Source organism: Pongo pygmaeus, chromosome 3, assembly GCF_028885625.2.
Source record: "Pongo pygmaeus isolate AG05252 chromosome 3, NHGRI_mPonPyg2-v2.0_pri, whole genome shotgun sequence".
NCBI lineage: Eukaryota > Metazoa > Chordata > Mammalia > Primates > Hominidae > Pongo > Pongo pygmaeus.
Genome location: NC_072376.2, coordinates 94,558,763 through 94,578,022, shown reverse-complemented (window position 1 = coordinate 94,578,022; position 19,260 = coordinate 94,558,763). Strand labels below are relative to the sequence as shown.

The window sequence follows — 19,260 nt, the reverse complement described above, 5'->3', positions numbered from 1 at the left end:
GTGATGGATTATGTTTATTGATTTGCATATGTTGAACCAGCCTTGCATCCCAGGGATGAAGCCGACTTGATCATGGTGGATAAGCTTTTTGATGTGCTGCTGGATTTGGTTTGCCAGTATTTTATTGAGGATTTTCGCATCGATGTTCATCAGGGATATTGGCCTGAAATTTTCTTTTTTTGTTGTGTCTCTGCCAGGTTTTGGTATCAGGATGATGCTAGCCTCATAAAATGAGTTAGGGAGGATTCCCTCTTTTTTAATTGTTTGGAATAGTTTCAGAAGGAATGGTACGAGCTCCTCTTTGTACCTCTGGTAGAATTCGGCTGTGAATCCATCTGTTCATGGACTTTTTTTGGTTGGTTAGCTATTAATTACTGCCTCAGTTTCAGAACTTGTTATTAGTTTATTCAGGGATTTGACTTCTTCCTGGATTAGACTTGGGAGGGTATATGTGTCCAGGAGTTTATCGATTTCTTCTAGATTTTCTAGTTTATTGCATAGAGGTGTTTATAGTATTCTCTGATGGTAGTTTGTATTTCTGTGGGATCAGTGATAATATACCCTATATCATTTTTTATTGCATCTATTTGATTCTTCTCTTTTCTTCTTTGTTAGTCTGGCTAGCAGTCTATCTATTTTGTTGATCTTTTCAAAAAACCAGGTCCTGGATTCATTGATTTTTTGAAGGGTTTTTCCTATCTCTATCTCCTTCAGTTCTGTTCTGATCTTAGTTATTGCTTAGTTATTGCTATTGCTAGATTTTGAATCTGTTTGCTGTTGCTTTTCTAGTTCTTTTTTTTTTTTTTGTCAGAATCAGACTTTATTTAACAATCTGAAAACGTGTTCTTCTGGCTTTAAGTCTTGCAAAATGGATCATAAGTCAAAGAAGATTTGTTCACTATCCTCTGAGTATGTGTGGTTATGTCTCTGTATAGACAAGTGTCTGTGTCTATAGATATTTTTGCTTTTTATAATGATTATAGCTCCACCTTAGTTAATGTAGAAAGTCTTATTCTAATAATGCTAAAACCTGAATTAAATATTCCCTGAGTCTAATGTTCTCTTCTCCCCAGCCTGCCTCCTTCCATCCCTCCCATAAGGCTGCTCCTCCACCTCCATTAATGCCAGGTCTTTAGACAGCACCATCATTCTTACTGAGAACCCAGGGATGGATGCTGGCTCTTATATCCCTCTGACCTATACCCTCTGGTTGAAGAGCTTCTCTGAGGAGGTGTGGGGCTTGGGGAGTCTTGGCAGTTTCTCTTCAGAGTTGTGCATTTTCACTTGTAGATACCTCTTCTTGAGGTTCAGGTGCTGTGAGGTTGCTCTTGTCTGGTACTGTGGAGACTTTAAGCTGGTCTTGGCCCTCCGAGGAGTCAGCTGAGACAAGCTTATTATCATTTTCCTTGTCTTCCATCTTCTTTGCCTCTCCAGGCTCTGAAGCAATCTGAGGTGTCATTAAGGTGGGGGAAATACAAAGTTCTTCGAAGTTCTGATTGTGGATGTTTTCATTTTCTTTGGCCTCAGGAGTTCTTACTGGCTTCTCTGGTGGTTCTGGATTAGGAGAGACCTCTAGGGAGGTCCTAGGACTTGGAGTCCCAGTCCCCAAGGAGGCCCTAGGGCTGGTGGGTGAACCCCCTCCAGAGGCTGGAGGGCTGGAGGGTATGTTCCCTGAGGAGGGCCTGGGGCTTGCAGTGGCTCTGGGTGGAGGAGGCCTACTAGGGGGTGCTGAGGTCCTCTGGATAGAGGCTCTCTTCTTTGGTTGTTCAGATCCTTCACCTGTGGTGCGGGTTCGGAGGACTACTTCTGTGGCAAATGATGAAGGGTGTCCTGAAGGGCTTAGGGCTCTGCCTGGTGATAGAGCAGGGGAGCTGGGGAGAACTTCCTCCTGGGACTTGGTACTCTCAATGATAGGAGAGGGCTGGGCCTGGGAGGGGCTGTTGCAGGTTGGTAGAGGCTCTTCTTCCTCAGAGGAGCTTGCTTCAGATCCTTCCTTCTCTATTTCCTCATCTTCTAAGAGTTCCTTGATCTCAGAATTGTCTTCCCCCTGGGCTGCATCAGGTGCCAGATCTTCAGTTGCTGAGATAGATTCACTCTTACTCTTCGAGGAAAGTGTAGAGGGACTAGTAGGTGAGGTAAGAGGACTGGAGACTGTAGATGTTCGAACTGGGGGAGAAATGACTAAAGAGTGCCTGCTGCTGCTTGATAGTTCCTTCAGCACAAAGACTTTACTGGAATGTTGCTTCTCCAGTTTGCTCATCACCTCAGAGAGATTGTGGTTCAGCTTGCTCATTTCCCTGTAGAAGACATCCCTCAAGTTGGAAATGTTTTGGAAGATGGTCACATAGCAGCCAATATGACTATTATAAAGAATAGGCAACTCCTCTAGTAGTTTGTTGATTTGCATATGTTGGTTCAGATCTTCAAACACAGTCTGGGCTTTGTTGAACACTTTCTCTGCCTTGGCAGTCTTGGCCTCATCTTTCTTCTTGGCATTCTGCACTGCTTCCAGGTGATGTTGGGTACAGTCATAGTCCACAAGTTTCCAACCCCGCTTGGCAATTCTCTCCTTAGTTTCGCTGAACTGGGTGATGTAGTTTTCCATGGTCCTCACAGCCCGGTCAGCAAGTTTCTCCTCTAGTCTTCCCAAAGGAGATCATTATTCTCTACGATGGCCTTCAGCTCCTCATGACCATCCCACTCACTGCTGTAGATCTCCTGCAGGGTTTCTTACACTCTTTTTGAGCTTTCGTGCATCACTTTGACTGCACTAAGGAAGTTCTTCAGGTCCTTGTATAGTTGTGGCATTCTGCCTGTTGTTGGTAGAAGTTGTTAGCACTTTGTTCAAATTGTTCATCTTTGGTTTCTACAGTTTTCCCCGATTTCTGCAGCACCTTCTCCTGGGCCCTGCTGAACTTCTTCTGCACCTACTTGGTGAAGAGGCCGGCCGTGCCACCCGCCTTGCCCTCTGCCATCCTGCCGGCTCCCTGGGGGTCGCCACCCTGGCCCCATGCCCTGTGATTTTCTTGCTTCCCTAGTTCTTTTAATTTTGATGTTAGGGTATCAATTTTAGATCTTGCTTTCTCTTGTGGGTATTTAGTGCTATAAATTTCCCTCTACACCCTGCTTTAAATGTGTCCCAGAGATTCTGGTACATTGTGTCTTCATTCTCATTGGTTTTGAAGAACATCTTTATTTCTGCCTTCATTTCTTTTTACCCAGTAGTCATTCAGGAGTAGGTTGTTCAGTTTCCATGTAGTTGTGTGGTTTTGAGTGTTTCTTAATCCTGAGTTCTGGTTTGATTGCACTGTGGTTTGAGAGACTGTTTGTTGTGATTTCTGTTCTTTTGCATTTGCTGAGGAATGTTTTACTTCCAATTATGTGGACAACTTTAGAATAAGTGCGATGTAGTGCTGAGAAGTATGCATATTCTGCTGATTTGGGGTGGAGAGTTCTGTAGATGTCTATTAGGTCCACTTGGTCCAGAGCTGAGTTCAAGTCCTGAATACCCTTGTTAATTTTCTGTCTTGTTGATCTGTCTAATGTTGACAGTGGGATGTTAACGTCTTCCATTATTATTGTGTGGGAGTCTAAGTCTCTTTGTAGGTCTCTAAGAACTTGCTTTATGAATCTGGGTGCTCTTGTATTGGGTGCATATATATTTAGGATAGTTAGCTATTCTTGCTGCATTGATTCCTTTACCATTATGTAATGCCCTTCTTTGTCTCTTTTGATCTTTGTTGGTTTAAAGTCTGTTTTATCAGAGACTGGGATTGCAACCCTTGCTTTTTTTTGCTTTCCATTTGCTTGGTAAATAGTCCTCCATCCCTTTATTTTGAGCCTATGTGTGTCTTTGCATGTGAGCTGGGTCTTCTGAATACAGCACACTGATGGGACTTGACTATTTATCCAGCTTGCCAGTCTGTGTCGTTTAATTGGGGTATTTAGCCTGTTTACATTTAAGGTTAATATTGTTATGTGTTAATTTGATCCTGTTATTATGATGCTAGCTGGTTGTTTTGCCCATTAATTGATGCAGTTTCTTCATAGTGTCGATGTTCTTTACAATTTGATATGTTTTTGCAGTGGCTGGTACCAGTTGTTCCTTTCCATGTTTAGTGCTTTCTTCAGGAGCTCTTGTAAGGCAGGCCTGGTGGTGACAAAATCTCTCAGCATTTGCTTGTCTGTAAAGGATTTTATTTCTCCTTCACTTATGAAGCTTAGTTTGGCTGAATATGAAATTCTGGGTTGAAAATTTTTTTCTTTAAGAATGTTGAATATTGGCCCCCACTCTCTTCTGGCTTGTAGGGTTTCTGCAGAGATCTGCTATTAGTCTGATGGGCTTCCCTGTGTGGGTAACTCTACCTTTCTCTCTGGCTGCTCTTACCATTTTTTCCTTCATTTCAACCTTGGTGAATCAGACGATTATGTGAATCAGAAATACTCCTTGGGGTTGCTCTTCTCAAGGAGTATTTTAGTGACATTCTCTGTATTTCCTGAATTTGAATGTTGGCCTGTCTTGCTAGGTTGGGGAAGTTCTCCTGGATAATATCCTTAAGAGTGTTTTCCAACTTGGTTCCATTCTCCTCGTCACTTTCAGGTACACCAGTCAAACGTAGATTTGATCTTTTCACGTAGTCCCATATTTCTTGGAGGCTGTGTTCATTCCTTTTTATTCTTTTTTCTCTAATCTTGTCTTCTCTCTTTATTTCATTAAGTTGATCTTCAATCTCTGATATCGTTTCTTCCATTTGATTGATTCAGCTATTGAAACGTGTGTATGCTTCACGAAGTTCTCGTGCTGTGTTTTTTAGCTCCCTCAGGTCATTTGTGTTCTTCTCTACACTGGTTATTCTAGTTAGCCATTTGTCTAACATTTTTTCAATGTTCTTAGCTTCCTTGCATTGGGTTAGAACATGCTCCTTTAGCTTAGAGGAATTTGTTATTACCCACCTTCTGAAAACTACTTCTGTCAATTTGTCAAACTCATTCTCTGTCCAGTTTTGTTCCCTTGCTGGCGAGGAGATGTGATCCTTTGGAGGAGAAGAGGCGTTCTGGTTTTGGAATTTTCAGCCTTTTTGCACTGGTTTCTCCCCATCTTTGTGGATTTATCTACCTTTGGTCTTTGATGTTGGTGACCTTTGGATGGGGTCTTTGAGTGGACATGCTATTTCTTTCTGTTTGTTAGTTTTCCTTCTGACAGGCCCCCTGCTGCCCATCTGCTGGAGTTTGCTGGAGGTCCACTCCCAACCCTGTTTGCCTGGGTATCAACAGTGGAGGCTGCAGAACAGCAAATTTTGCTGCATGATCTTTCCTCTGGAAGCTTTGTTCCAGAGGGGCACCTGTCAGATGCCAGCCAGAGCTCTCCTGTGTGAGGTGTCTGTTAGCCCCTACTGGGAGGTGTCCCCCAGTCAGGATACACGGGGGTCAGGGACGCACTTGAGGAGGCAGTCTGACCCTTAGCAGAGCTTGAACACAATGCTTAGAGGTCCGCTGCTCTCTTCAGAGCCATCAGGCAGGGACGTTTAAGTCTGCTGAAGCTTTGCCCACAGCTGCCCCTTTCCCCAGGTGCTCTGTCCCAGGGAGTTGGGGGTTTTATCTATAAGTCCCTTACTGGGTCTGCTGCCTTTTTTTCAGAGATGCCCTGCCCAGAGAAGGGAAATCTGGCAGTCTGGCCACAGCAGCCTTGGTGAGTTGCTGTGGGCTCCACCCAGTTTGAACTTCCCAGCAGCTTTGTTTACACTGTGAGTGTAAAACCACCTACTCAAGCCTCAGCAATGGCAGGCATCCCTCCCCTCACCAAGCTTCAACATCCCAGGTTGATCTCAGACTGCTGCTGTGCTAGCAGCGAGAATTTCAAGCCAGTGGATCTTAGTTTGCTGGGCTCCGTGGGGGTGGGGCCTGTGGAGCCGGACCACTTGGCTCCCTGGCTTCAGCACCCCTTTCCAGTGGAGTGAACGGTTCTGTCTCTCTAGCATTCCAGGTAACACTGGGGTATGGAAAAAAAGAACTCCTGTAGCTAGTTCGGTGTCTGCCCAAATGGCCACCCAGGTTTGTGCTTGAAACCTAGGGCCCTCGTGGGGTGGGCACTGGAGGGAATCTCCTGGTTTGCAGGTTGTGAAAACAGTGGGACAAGCACAGTATCTGTGCCGGAGTTCCTCAGGCTCAGTCCCTCACGGCTTCCCTTAGGTTGGGGAGAAAATTCCCCAATCCCTCACACTTCCCGGGTGAGGCGATGCCCCACTGTGCTTTGGCTCACCCTCTGTGGGCTGCACTCAATGTCCAACCAGTCCCAATGAGATGAACCAGGTACCTCAGCTGGAAATGCAGAAATCACCTGCCTTCTGTGTCGATCTCACTGGGAGCTGCAGACCGGAGCTGTTCCTATTTGGCCATCTTGCCACAGAATCCTACAGCCAACTATTTTATAACACTTACTGAATATCCTTTCCCCACTCATTTTTTTTTTTTGAGGAATGGGGTCTCACTCTATCGCTCAGGCTGGAGTGCAGTGCGGTTATCATCACTCACTACAGCCTCGAACTCCTGGCTCCATCCTTCCATCTCAGCCTCCCAAGTAGATGAAATTATAGGCATGAACCACTGCACCTGGCTTCCACAGTAATTTGAAATGCCACTTTTACCATAGGTTAAAGTCCCATATATATATATATGACTTATATATATATATATATGACTTTAGATATATTGTATATTGTTCTATATATATTGTCATTGGACTTTAGGGTTGATTTCTGTGCTCATTTCTGTGCTAATATCAGAATGATTCAGTAATTGTAGCTTAAATGACTTTACATTTAACAATTTGGAGATAATTAATATATTTACAATATTCAGTCATTGAGTCTTCCCATCTAGAAACATGAGCTGTCTTTCTGTTTATTCTACTGACTTCCTATGAGCTTTTTCACAAAGGCTTGACAAATTTTTGTTACGTTTATTCTGGGATATTTTGGCTGTTCTTGTTAATGGTATTTGTTCTTCATAATGTTTTCAAACTGGCTAATTTTGGCATGTAGAAAATCTATTAGCTATATTTAATTATTTGCATATAGTCAGTGCTCCATTATATTTTAATTTCCTTAAGGCCAGCGGCTTCCCATAGAGCTCAAAGAGCTTTGCTCAGCATGAACATGACATAGGATACTATTGCTGACTGTCATATTAGTCTTTTCCACTATGCTTAGCAACCAGTGGAGGAAACCTCAGGTAACAGTATTTGTGGAAACTGGATAATGATTCAAGGTAGCGTAGTAAGAAGACACTGAAGGGACTTTGGCATCAAGCATACCTGGATTTGAATCCTTACTTTGCATCTCTGAACTACACTTTGTTCCTTAGGCTCATCTCTGTGCCTAATTCATAAAATGAGCTAAGCCATATAAAGCATAAAGCATATAGTGACCGGCCCTTAGTAGGTGTCCGTAATGGGGGTAGCCGTAACAGATGGCAGTTATGATCATGATGGTTTCATATTTTCATGTAACCAAATCTATCCATTAAGATGCACATTAGAATTTTTTTTTTAATTTCTTCCTTTTTTTTTTTTTTTTTGAGACCAAGTCTCACTCTATCGCCCAGGCTGGAGTGCAGTGGCACGATCTCGGCTCACTGCAACTTCTCCTCTTGGGCTCAAGCGATCCTCTCACCTCAGTCTCCCAAGTAACTGGGATTACAGGCATGCGCCATCACACCAGGATAATTGTTTGTATTTTCAGTAGAGATGGGGTTTCGCCATGTTGGTCAGGCTTGTCTCAAACTCCTGACCTCAAGTAATGCACCCGCCTCGGCCTCCCAAAGTGCTGGGATTACAGGCGTGCACCACCATGTCTGGCTAATTCTTGTATTCTTTTTGTAGAGATAGGATTTCATCTTGTTGCCCAGGCTGGCCTTGAACTCCTGGGCTCAAGCAGTCCTCCCGCCTCAGCCTCCCAGAGGGCTGGGATTACAAGCATGAGCCACAGCACCCGACCCACACCTGGGTCTATATTTACAAAACTTCATGGAAGGTATATTAATATAAATAATAAAAAATCTATAAAAAGAGTTATTTAAGGTGTTGGGTGTGTGTGTGGGGAAGGGTGTGTGTGAGATGGGCTGGTCAGGAACACTACAAACTTGTGATTACAGAGTGGATGTATCAAATATTTCCTTTGATCTTCAGAAATACCATATATCCCAAATCCAAAAACAGTCATTTGCTACCTGAACCTTCTGCACCAGCTACCAATTGTGAAACTCAACATGATGGGCTTTGCCTAACTCATGGTGAAAACATTCACACAAAGCCATTAGTTCTCTCTCTCTCTGTGTCTCTCTTTCTTTCGATGAGGTGTCTGTCACCCAGGCTGGAGTGCAGTGGTGCGATCTCAGCTCACTGCAACCTCTGCCTCCCTGGTTCAAGTGATTCTCCTGCCTCAGCCTCCTGAGTAGCTGGGACTACAGGCATGCGCCACCATGCCTGGCTAATTTTTGGGGTATTTTCTTTTTTTTGTAGAGACGGGGTTTCACCGTGTTGCCCAGACTGGTCTCAAACTCCTCAGCTCAAGCTATCCTCCTGCCTCAGCCTCGAGTGCTGGGATTACAGGCGTGAGCCACTGCGCCAAGCCCAAGATGAATATTTAAGAAAGTCCAGCCTGGACTGTGTGAGGTACCTCTTTATACATTTAGAGGACATGTTTGAGTCATCATTTAAGGCATATGTTACAGGAATTTTCTAAAATTCTTCCTTTTGAAAAGTGTGTTAATATGTCAGTCTCCCCTCACTAGCTTGTAAATTTCCTGAGAGCAGGGACCATATATTACCAAATCTTTTTATCCTCAGTACCTCACACAGTTGTGGACACAAATTAAGTGGCTGCATTTCATAGTATGAAGTACAATAATTTATTTAATAATTCCCTTCCTGTCTCCACTTTTTTTTTAATAATACAAAAGAGGTTGAATTCTCATTTTTTGCTAAGAAGTATAGCCAAATTTAAGACAGCATGTGCAAGTGGGAAACATTGCTGAAGGCCACCCAAATGTGGGCATTGTACTTATCCTGTGGTTGTTTTAAATGTAGCTGGCATGTGAGAGCCAGCAGAGGGGGCACTGAGAACAGCGTTAGGGAGAAAGCAGCCTACAGTTGTGCTAGGGAAGACTTGAAAAGGCCACTCAGGACTTTTACAGAGGAAGGAAATGAGAGCTGGGAAGAAGGTCATTTCTTATCTTCATTCTTGTCTGCCTTGCTCTCTTTTGTAACTCATTCAGGCTCAGACAGGCCTGTTCTTGTCTTTTGTCCCCTGCACTGCAGCTTTCCACAGCCCATCCCTGTCCTTTAGTTAATTACACAAGAAGACCCACAAGTGCCATCATGTTCTCCATGCTGGTTTCTCTTTGGGCCAGCTCAGTTACTTAGCTCAGATGCAGCGGATGAGTATTGGTGAGATTCCCAGAAAAACACTGAGGAACCCAGGAGCCTTGATCACACATCTGTGCTGAATAAAGCCAAGTGGGGACCTGAAGGATGGGAGAGAGGACTGGCCTTAGCTCATCTCTGCACTAGGATTTGAAGAGGCAAATGAAGGCTGGCTAGGGGAGTGTTGTAGGGAGCGGGGTTTCTGGAGAGAGGAAGGAATACCACTTCCTGTTATATTGTCTTGCATAAGCAGATCTATGGCAAGCACAGAACCACATGTGACATATCCCTGGCCACAAAAAAGCCAATGTAGGCTGGAGTTTCTCAGCTTTTCCTGTGCAATACTAGAGTGTTAATAGGTATTATGTACGAATAAGATTTGTAATCAAATATGTGTGTGGATTAAACAAAACGGTTTTCTCTACTGTGGGAGTTCTTAGATCCCTTATTAGGCACATTAATATAGTTTGTGAATTTCTGATAGAAGGGGCTATGCTATGTGGGCTTTCCCAGCTTATGTGGACTGAATTTATTTTATTTTAGAGACAAGGTCTCAGTATCTTGCCCACACCTGAACTCCAGTGCTCAAGCAATTCTCCCACCTTAGTTTTTTGAGTAGTTTGGACTATAGGTGCATGCCATTATGTCTGGCTTAATTTTTAATAGATGGTATCTTACGAGATGAGTATTCTATGAATTACATTTTGGAATGTGTTGAAACAGATTTGCCTAATATTTAGGAAATTAGGTCATTAAACCATGAAATACAGTCATAACACTTTCAAAAGGGCACTGTCTTCTAAGGTCTCCTGTGGCTTTTCATTCCCAGGGAGGTGTGGAGGGGTAGGGTGGTGAAGGAAGACATATCAGAATCCTGAGTGGGGCTTTTTGAAATCTCTTCCCCTCAGTTATTTCAATAACATTCTTACTATCTCTTCCCCATATTTGAGGACCTTTTGAATAGTGAGCCACTGCTATTACTGGAAATGATTGCATCTCTCAGGTGTATTGGAGGAGAGAAAGCAACTGTAAACCATTGTTCTACAAGTTGAGTAAAAAATTCTCCACATGGCTGGGCGTGGTGGCTCATGCCTATAATCCCAGCACTTTGGGAGGCTGAGGTGGGAGGATCACTTGAGCCCAGGAGTTCAAGATCAGCTTGGGCAACATAATGAGACCTTATCTCAAAAACAAACAAACAAACAAAAAACCCAAATTCTCTACACGTTGTTTAAGGTTTTCTATTGTATTCTCCAGTGTCTTCCTTACTTTAACCTTCTTCTCCTCCCCACATTAACCACTACCATAGCCAATTTAGTTTACTCACTTACCTGAGATTATATTATGCCAGTTACAGACTGGAAGCTTGTGGTTATACAATCTTTCCCATGTTCTCCTAATTCTTTCTCCATCTTTCAACATCTAGCTTAAGTCTTACTTCCTTCTGAGGTCTCTGGTAATCTACAAGCCTACATCACCTAATTTTTACATTATTGGTTTCTGTCATTAATTGCATACAGCCGATTCTTTGTTATCAAATTTATTTGGTTTCAAAAGTTTGTAAAGTTGATTGTTTGGAATGTAGAGCACATTTCTCTGCAGCAATATTGTAGCTAAGTCAAGGCACATTTGCAATAAAAATAGTAGAAAGCAATCTCTAGCAATTAAACAAATCAGAACTCTAGTAATTAAACAAAACAGGGAATCAATAAGACTGAATTAACTTATTCTCATTCATCTTGGGATGCTGGTTTTTAAGGAAGAGTAGGTTTAATTAAAAGAGGATGAAGAGGTATTGGAAATTCATGGATATTCTGAATGGGCCTTATGGGGAAATTTCACAGAAGACATGGGCTCTTTGTTATGTCTTCATTATTTTGCAACCTGTAGCCCTCCATTTCCATGATGCTGATATCTAGCTACTAGTGCTTTTGTACTTAGCCACGATTTGGATTACTTTTGTCTTAAAAAATATTATGGGAGAATGTCAGCAAAAATGGCTGAGTAAGGACCTCTCAAAATTTTCCCTTCCGTAAGAGAAATGAAAAAACTGGCAAAATTATTCAGAATTAACATTTTGAGAACTCCTGAAATTAACCAACAGCTTGTAGCAAACCAGGGATCATCTCCGTAAGAACAGTGAAGTCTGTGGCATTTTTTTTATTATACTTTAAGTTCTAGGGTACATGTGCACAACGTGCAGGTTTGTTACATATGTATACATGTGCTATGTTGGTGTGCTGCACCCATTAACTCATCATTTACATTAGGTATATCTCGTAATGCTATCCCTCCCCCCTCCCTCCACCCCACAACAGGCTCCAGTGTGTGATGTTCCCTACCCTGTGTCCAAGTGTTCTCATTGTTCAATTCCCACCTATGAGTGAGAACATGCGGTGTTTGTTTTTCTGTCCTTGCAATAGTTTGCTCAGAATGATGGTTTCCAGCTTTATCCATGTCCCTACAAAGGACATGAACTCATCCTTTTTTATGGCTGCATAGTATTCCATGGTGTATATGTGCCACATTTTCTTAATCCATTTGGGTTGGTTCCAAGTCTTTGCTATTGTGAATAATGCCACAATAAACATACTTGTGCATGTCTTTATAGCAGCATGATTTATAATCCTTTGGGTATATACCCAGTAATGGGATTGCTGGGTCAAATGGTATTTCCAGTTCTAGATCCTTGAGGAATCACCACACTGTCTTCCACAATGGTTGAACTAACCCTAGTCCCACCTTCTACTTTCCAGCTATGCAATAGCCTTAAAAAGTAACATTCCATATTTTTGGGGGCAGCCACCAGAGTGGATCTATAACTCTTTCAAAGCCTTGTTCTCCAAGAATTGTCATCCAACTTGTCTGATGGTTCCCTAGAAGACCCCACCTATAAGGCTGACTCAGAACTCACTCAGTATTAAGTCCCTTTCTCTCTTGGGGGGCATTGTAAAAGACAATTGTAGGCAAGTGTTTTAACTTTGCCTACAAAGTTGCCTGAGGTGATGGACAATAGTTGGGGCAAAATAGACTAACAAAAAGCTTAAAAGGACTAACTGGAGAATGAAATATGCATAGGGGCTTTGCAAAGCTTTAATATATTCCTGGTATCTGGAAGGTCATTTACATGAAAGGTCTGTAAGCATGCTTAGAAAAGAACTGAGAAGACTCTAAGCTAAGCTCTCAACTCTGGTTTATCTTGAGATTCTGTATAAGCAGGAAGTGAAGGCTAAGGTGGAGTTGTAAGATTTTCTAGTTTTAAAGGCGTGCACCAGTACCCACACAAAGTCATTCAGAAAACTCTGGGAGATGTATTGGTTCCAGATGTAAGGAAATCTCTGTTTAATCATTAATTTGTCAAAAGTTAGCCAAGTAGAGACAGGAACATGGCAATGAATACAGACTTTACAGAATTAGTTCAGAATAGTCACTAAAACAAACAACAAATCCTGCGGATGAGGAGGGAGGGATCTGATTGTAAGAGTTGTAACATTATTATATTTTTTTAATTTTAATGTGTTTTTTTTTGAGATATAGTCTTGCTCTGTTGCCCAGGCTGGAGTGCAATGGCGTGATCTTGGCTCACTGCAACCTCCATCTCCCGGGTTCAAGTGATTCTTCTGCCTCACCCTCCTGAGTAGCTGGGATCACAGGCACCTGCCATTATGCCCAGCTAGTTTTTGTATTTTTGTAGAGATGGGGTTTCACCCTGTTAGCCAGGCTGGTCTTGAACTCCTGACCTCAGGTGGTCTGGCCCCCTTGGCCTCCCAAAGTGCTGGGATTACAGGCATGAGCCACTCTGCCTGGCCAACATTATATTATTTTAAATGTCCAGTTTTCAACAAAAAATGAGTGTGCTTTACTAAGTTTTGAACTTATTTGGGATCCATTACTCTTTCTTATATCCTATTTTTCCCTTTTGGTATGGGAATGTCGGTCCTATGCCTGTCCTACCATTGTATTTTGAAAGTGCATAACTTTTTTAGTTTTACAGGTTCATAGCTGGAGAGGAATTTTGCATCAGGAAGACTTGTCACTTGTCTCACCCATATCTGATTTAAATTTTTTTTTTTTTTGGAGACAGTCTCACTCTGTCACCCAGGTTGGAGTGCAGTTGCATGGTCACGGCTTACTGCAGGCTTGACTTCCTGGGCTCAATCAATCCTCCTGTCTCAGCCTCCTGAATAGCTGGGACTATAGGCATGTGTCACTACGCATGGCTAATTTTTGTATTTTTTGTAGAGATGGGGTTTTGCCATGTTGCCCAGGCTGGTCTCAAACTCCTGGGCTCAAGGGATCCTCCTGTCTCAGTCTCCCAAAGTGCTGAGATTACAGGCATAGGCCACTGCACCTGGCCTGATTTAAATATTTAAGTGAGACGTTGGACCTTAGACTTTAGAGTTGATGCTGGAATGAGTTATGATTTTGGGGGCTGTTGAAATAGAATGAATGTATTTGCCATATGATAAGGACATGAATTTTGAGGGGCCTGGAGTAAAATGCTATGGATTGAATATCTGTGTCCCCACAAAATTCATATGTTGAAACCTTATTCCCCAATATTATGGTATTTGGAGATAGGCCTTTGGGAGGTGAGCAGGTCAAAAGGTTGGTGCCCTCATGCTGAGACTAAAATGCTCTTGTAAGAAGAGACATAAGATAATTTACTTCTTCCCTCTCCATTGTGTTAGGATACAGCGAGTAGACGGTAGTCTACAAACCAGGAAGAGCCCCTTGCCAGACACTGGATCTGCTGGTGCTTTGGTCTTGGACTTCCCAGCTCCCAGAACTGTAAGAAATACACGTTTGTTGTTTAAGCTACCTAGGCTATGGTATTTTTGTTATAGCAGCTGGAACTAAGAAAGAGTCCTTTAGGTTGAATCGAAAGAACTCTATACAGTAACTCAAATCTATATGAAGAAATAACACCAGCAAAGTAATCAGGTAGGTAAATATTAAAGGCATATAAATGTATTTGTTGTTTATTATTTATCTTTTTTTCTCATATCTGACTTAGAAGGCAATTGCATGGGGCAATAACTATAAATCTGTATTGATGAGCACATAATAATAATAGCATAGAGGAGTTGAACTATTTAGAGCATTTAAAAAAATATACCATTGGGCTGGGCACGGTGGCTCATGCCTGTAATTCCAGCACTTGGGGAGGCCAGGGTCTGTGGATCATTTGAGGTCAGGAGTTTGAGACCAGCCTGGCCAACATGGTGAAACCCTGCCTCTACTAAAAATACAAAAATAAGCTGGGTGTGATGGTGCTTCCCTGTAGTCCCAGCTACTTGGGAGGCTGAGGCAGGAGAATTGCTTGAGCCTGGGAGGCAGAGGTTATAGTGAGCCGAGACTGTACCACTGCACTCCAGCCTGGGCGACAAAGCGAGACTCTATCTAAAAAAAATTATGTATATATATATATATAAAATTGAAATTACGTTGGTATTAATCAGAACTAGATCGTTATAAACTGAGATGTTAATGGTAACTCCCAGGGCAGCCAATAAGAAAATAACTCAAAAATATATAATAAAAGAATTGACAAGGGAATTAAAATGGTACATGAGAAAATATCTATTTAACACAAAAGAAGGCAATACTGGGGGACTTGAGGAACAAAAAAGACAGGTAGAAAACAGATAGCAAAATGGCAGACATATATCCTACCTTATCAGTAATTAATTAAACATAAATGGGTTATGTTCTCTGTTTAAAAGCAGAGATTGGCAGCATGAATAAGAAAAAGATCCAACTATATGCCATCTACAAAAGACTCACTTTAGATTCAAAGACACAAGTAAATTGAAAGTAAAGGTTGGAAAAAGATATGCCATGCAAATAGTAACCAAGGAGATGGAGTAGCTATACCAATATAAGACAAATAGATTTTAAGACAAAAAATGTCACTAGAGACAAAGAAAGACATTTTGTCATGCTTAAAAGGTCAATCCATCAGAAAGACAAATTTATAAACATATATGCACCTAACAATAGAGTCCCACATTATGCAAACTAAAAACTCAGAGTTGAGTAAAAAAATAGAAAATTAAAAACAATAGTTGGGACTCCAAGAACAACTAGGCAAAAAAATAAACAAGGAAATAGAAGACTTAACACTATAAAGCAATGATGCCTAATAGATAACCATAGGACACTCCAACAGCAGAATGCACAATATTCTCATGTACCCATAGAATGAATATCCTACCAGGTAGACCATATATTAGGCTACAAAAGAAGCCTCAGTAAGTTTAAAGGGATTGAAATTATTACACAATATGTTATCCAACCACAGTTCAATGACATTTGAAATCAGTAGCAGAAGGAATTTCTGGAAATTCAACATATGTGAAAATTAAACAACATACTCCTAAATAACCGAGAAGTCAAAGAAGAAATCACAAGAGAAATTCAATCACACTTGGAAATAAATAAAAATGAAAACGCGACCATGAAAACATGCCAAAATATAGGATGCAGCTAAAATAGTACTTAGAGGGAATTTATAGAACTATAAATTCTAAATTCAAATTCTATCAATTAAACAGTCAATCAATAACTCTTTAGATTTAGTAGAAAATCCTAAAGAATCCACTAAAAATCTGTTAGAACTAGCTAACTATTTCAGCAAGATTGCAGGATACAAGATCAACATACAGAGGTCAATATACAAAGATTAATTATAGTGTTAGACACTTGCAATGAGCAATCAAAAAATAAAATTAAAAAAATTCCATTTATGATGTTATCAAAAATAATTAAAAGAATAGGAATAGATTTAACAAAAGAAGTACAAACCTTATAGTCTGAAAACTAGAAAATATGTTTGAAAGGAATTAAAGAAGGTCTAAATAGAAGAAATCCTATGTTTATGGATTGGAAGACTACACATTGTTAAGATGACAGTATGCCCCCAATTAATCTACAGATATGATACAATTCCTATTAGAATCCCAGTTGACTTCTTTATAGAAACTGTCAAGCTGATTCTAAAATATGTCAAGAGATATTAATAGCCAAAACAATCATGAAAAGGAGGAACAAAGTACAATAGCTCACACTTCCCAATTTCAAAACCTACTACAAAGCAATGGTTATCAAGACAGCATGGTACTGGCATAAGAATAGACATGTAGATTAATGGAGTAGAACTGACAGTACAGACATCGGTCCTACATTTATGGTCCACTGATTTTTGACAAGGGTGCCATAACCATCCACTGGGGAAAGAATAGTCCCTCCAACAAATGTTGCTGGGACACCTGGATAGTTACAAACAAAAGAATGAAGTTTACACTGTATAAAAAACTAACTCAAAATAGATGAAAGACCTAAATGTAATAGCTACAACTATAAGACTCTTAGAAGAAAACACAGCCGGTAGGTAAATCTTCATGACCTTGGATTTGGCAAAGCAGTCTTAGATATGATACCAAAAGCATAAGTAACAAAAGGAAAGATAGATAAATTGGACTTAATCAAAATTAAAAACTTTTGTGCTTCGAAGGACACCAACAAGGAAGTGAAAGGCAGCCCACAGAATGGGAGAAAATATTTGCAAATCATATTGATAAGGGACTTGTACCTAGAATATATAAAGAACTCTTACAACTCAGTAATAAAAGACAAGTAACTCAATTAAGAAATGGGACCTAAATAGTCATCTCTCCAAAGAAGATATACAAATGTCCAATAAACACATGAAAATATGCTCAGCATTATTAGTTATCAGAGAAATGCAAATCACAATCTTTCTGAGATATCACTTTAAACCCAGTAGGATGACTTGAATCAAAAAGCCAGATAATAACAAGTATCATTGAGGTTGTGGAGAAATCAGAACCTTTGTACGCTGCTATTGGAAATGTAAAATGGTGCAGCTGCTGGCAGTTCCTCAGATGATTAAACATAGAGTTACCATGTGACCCAGGAGTTCCATCCAAGAGAAATGAAAACACATATCCACATAAAAACTTGTACATAAAATTTTACATTATTTATAGTTGACACATAATTATTGTACATATTTATGGGGTACAGTGTGAGATTTCAATACATGTATACAATATATGTGCAATGATCAAATCAGGGTAATTAGCATATCCATCACCTCGAACATATTATTTCTTTGTGTTGGAAACATTCAAAGTCCTCTCTTCTAGCTATTTGAAAATAAACAATAAAATATTGTGAACTATAGTCACCCTATAGTGCTATAGGACACTAAAACTTATTCCTCCTATGTTGTCATACTTTTGTATCCATTAACCAATCTCTCCTTATTCCCCTCTCTTCCCACATTTATAGCCTTGAGTAATCACTATTGTACTCCTTATTTCTATGTGAACTTTTTAAAGATTCCATCCAACCCCATTGGAAATGAGGAAAAATAAAAAAAAATAAAAAATTAAGATTCCATATGAGTGACAATATGTGTTACTTATCTTTTTTGCCTGGTTTATTTCACTTACTAACATAATCATGGCTATACTAATTTACATTCCCACCAACAGGGTGTAAGAACTCCCTTTTCTCCGTATCCTTTCTGACATTTGCTATTTTTTGTCTTTTTGATAATTGCCATTCTAACTAGGGTGAGATGATATCTCACTGTGGTTTTGATTTGTATTTCCCTGAAAGTGATGTTGAGCATTTTTTCATATACTTCTTGACCATTTGTATGTCTTCTTTTGAGAAATGTTCAGATCCTTTAAAAATCAGATTATTATTATTATTATGTTGAGTTGTTTGAATTCCTTGTGTATTCTGCATATTAATCCTTTGTTGGATGAATAGTTTGCAAATATTTTCTCCCATTCTGCAGGTGGTCTGTTCATTCCGTTGATGGTTTCCTTTGCTGTGCAGAAGCTTTTTAGTTTGACAGAATTTCATTTATCTATTTTTGCTTTTGTTGTCTGTACTTTTGAGGTCTTATCCATAAAATCTTTGCCCAGATGAAGGTCCTGAAGCATTTTGCCTGTTATCTTCTGGTAGTTTCTTAGTTTTGATCTTACATTAAAGTCTTTAATCCATTTTGAGTTGCTTTTTGTATATGGTGAGAGATAGGGGTTTGGTTTTGTTCCTCTGCATCTGGATATCCAGTTTTCTCAGCACTATTTGTTAAAGAGACTATTCTTTCCCCAATGTATGTTCTTGGTGCTTTTGTTGAAAATCAGTTGGCTGTAAACATTTGTATTGATTTCTGGGCTCTCTATGCTATTCCATTGGTCTATGTGTCTGTTTTTATGCCAGTACCATGCCATTTTGATTATTATAGCTTTGTAACATATCTTGAGGTCAGGTAGTATGATGCCTCCAGCTTTGTTCTTTTTGCTTAGGAGTGCTTTGGCTATTCAGGGTCCTTGGTGGTTCCATATAAATTTTAAGATTGTGTGTTCTTGTATGAATTTTTATGGCAGCATTATTCATAGTAGCTGAAAGATAGAAACAACCCAAATGTCTATCAGCTGACAAATGGATAAATAAAATGTGGTGCGTACTATAATGGAACATTGTTAAACCATAAAAAGAAATAAGGTACAGATAAATGCTACAACTTGGGTAAACCTTGAAAATATGCTAAGTGAAAGAAGCCAGTCCCAAAAGTCTACATATTACGTGATTCTATTTATAAGAAAGTCCAGAATAGGGAAATATATGAAGACAGAAGGCAGAATAGTGATTGCTTTGGGCTGCAGGAGAGATAGCAGCCCAAAGGGAGGGTTATAACTAAAAGACATATCACCTTTTTTGAGGTGATGAAACTGTTCTAAAATTGGCGACGGTTGCACATATCTGTGAATTAAATCTTTGAACTAAAAATCATTGAG

At 40.3% G+C, this 19,260-nt stretch overlaps 1 long non-coding RNA gene and 1 pseudogene across 1 annotated transcript in view; one reads left to right on the top strand and one right to left on the bottom strand.

The window, feature by feature from the left end:
- LOC129035212 (uncharacterized) overlaps nucleotides 1–19,260 on the top strand; it is a 38,678-nt gene that overhangs the window by 7,421 nt on the left and 11,997 nt on the right. Inside the window, exon 2 of the long non-coding RNA XR_008502144.2 lies at nucleotides 14,113–14,212. This is a non-coding gene — a long non-coding RNA (uncharacterized LOC129035212). The remainder of the gene's footprint in view (nucleotides 1–14,112; nucleotides 14,213–19,260) is intronic.
- Nucleotides 1,265–2,975, bottom strand: LOC129035211 (bridging integrator 2-like; annotated as a pseudogene).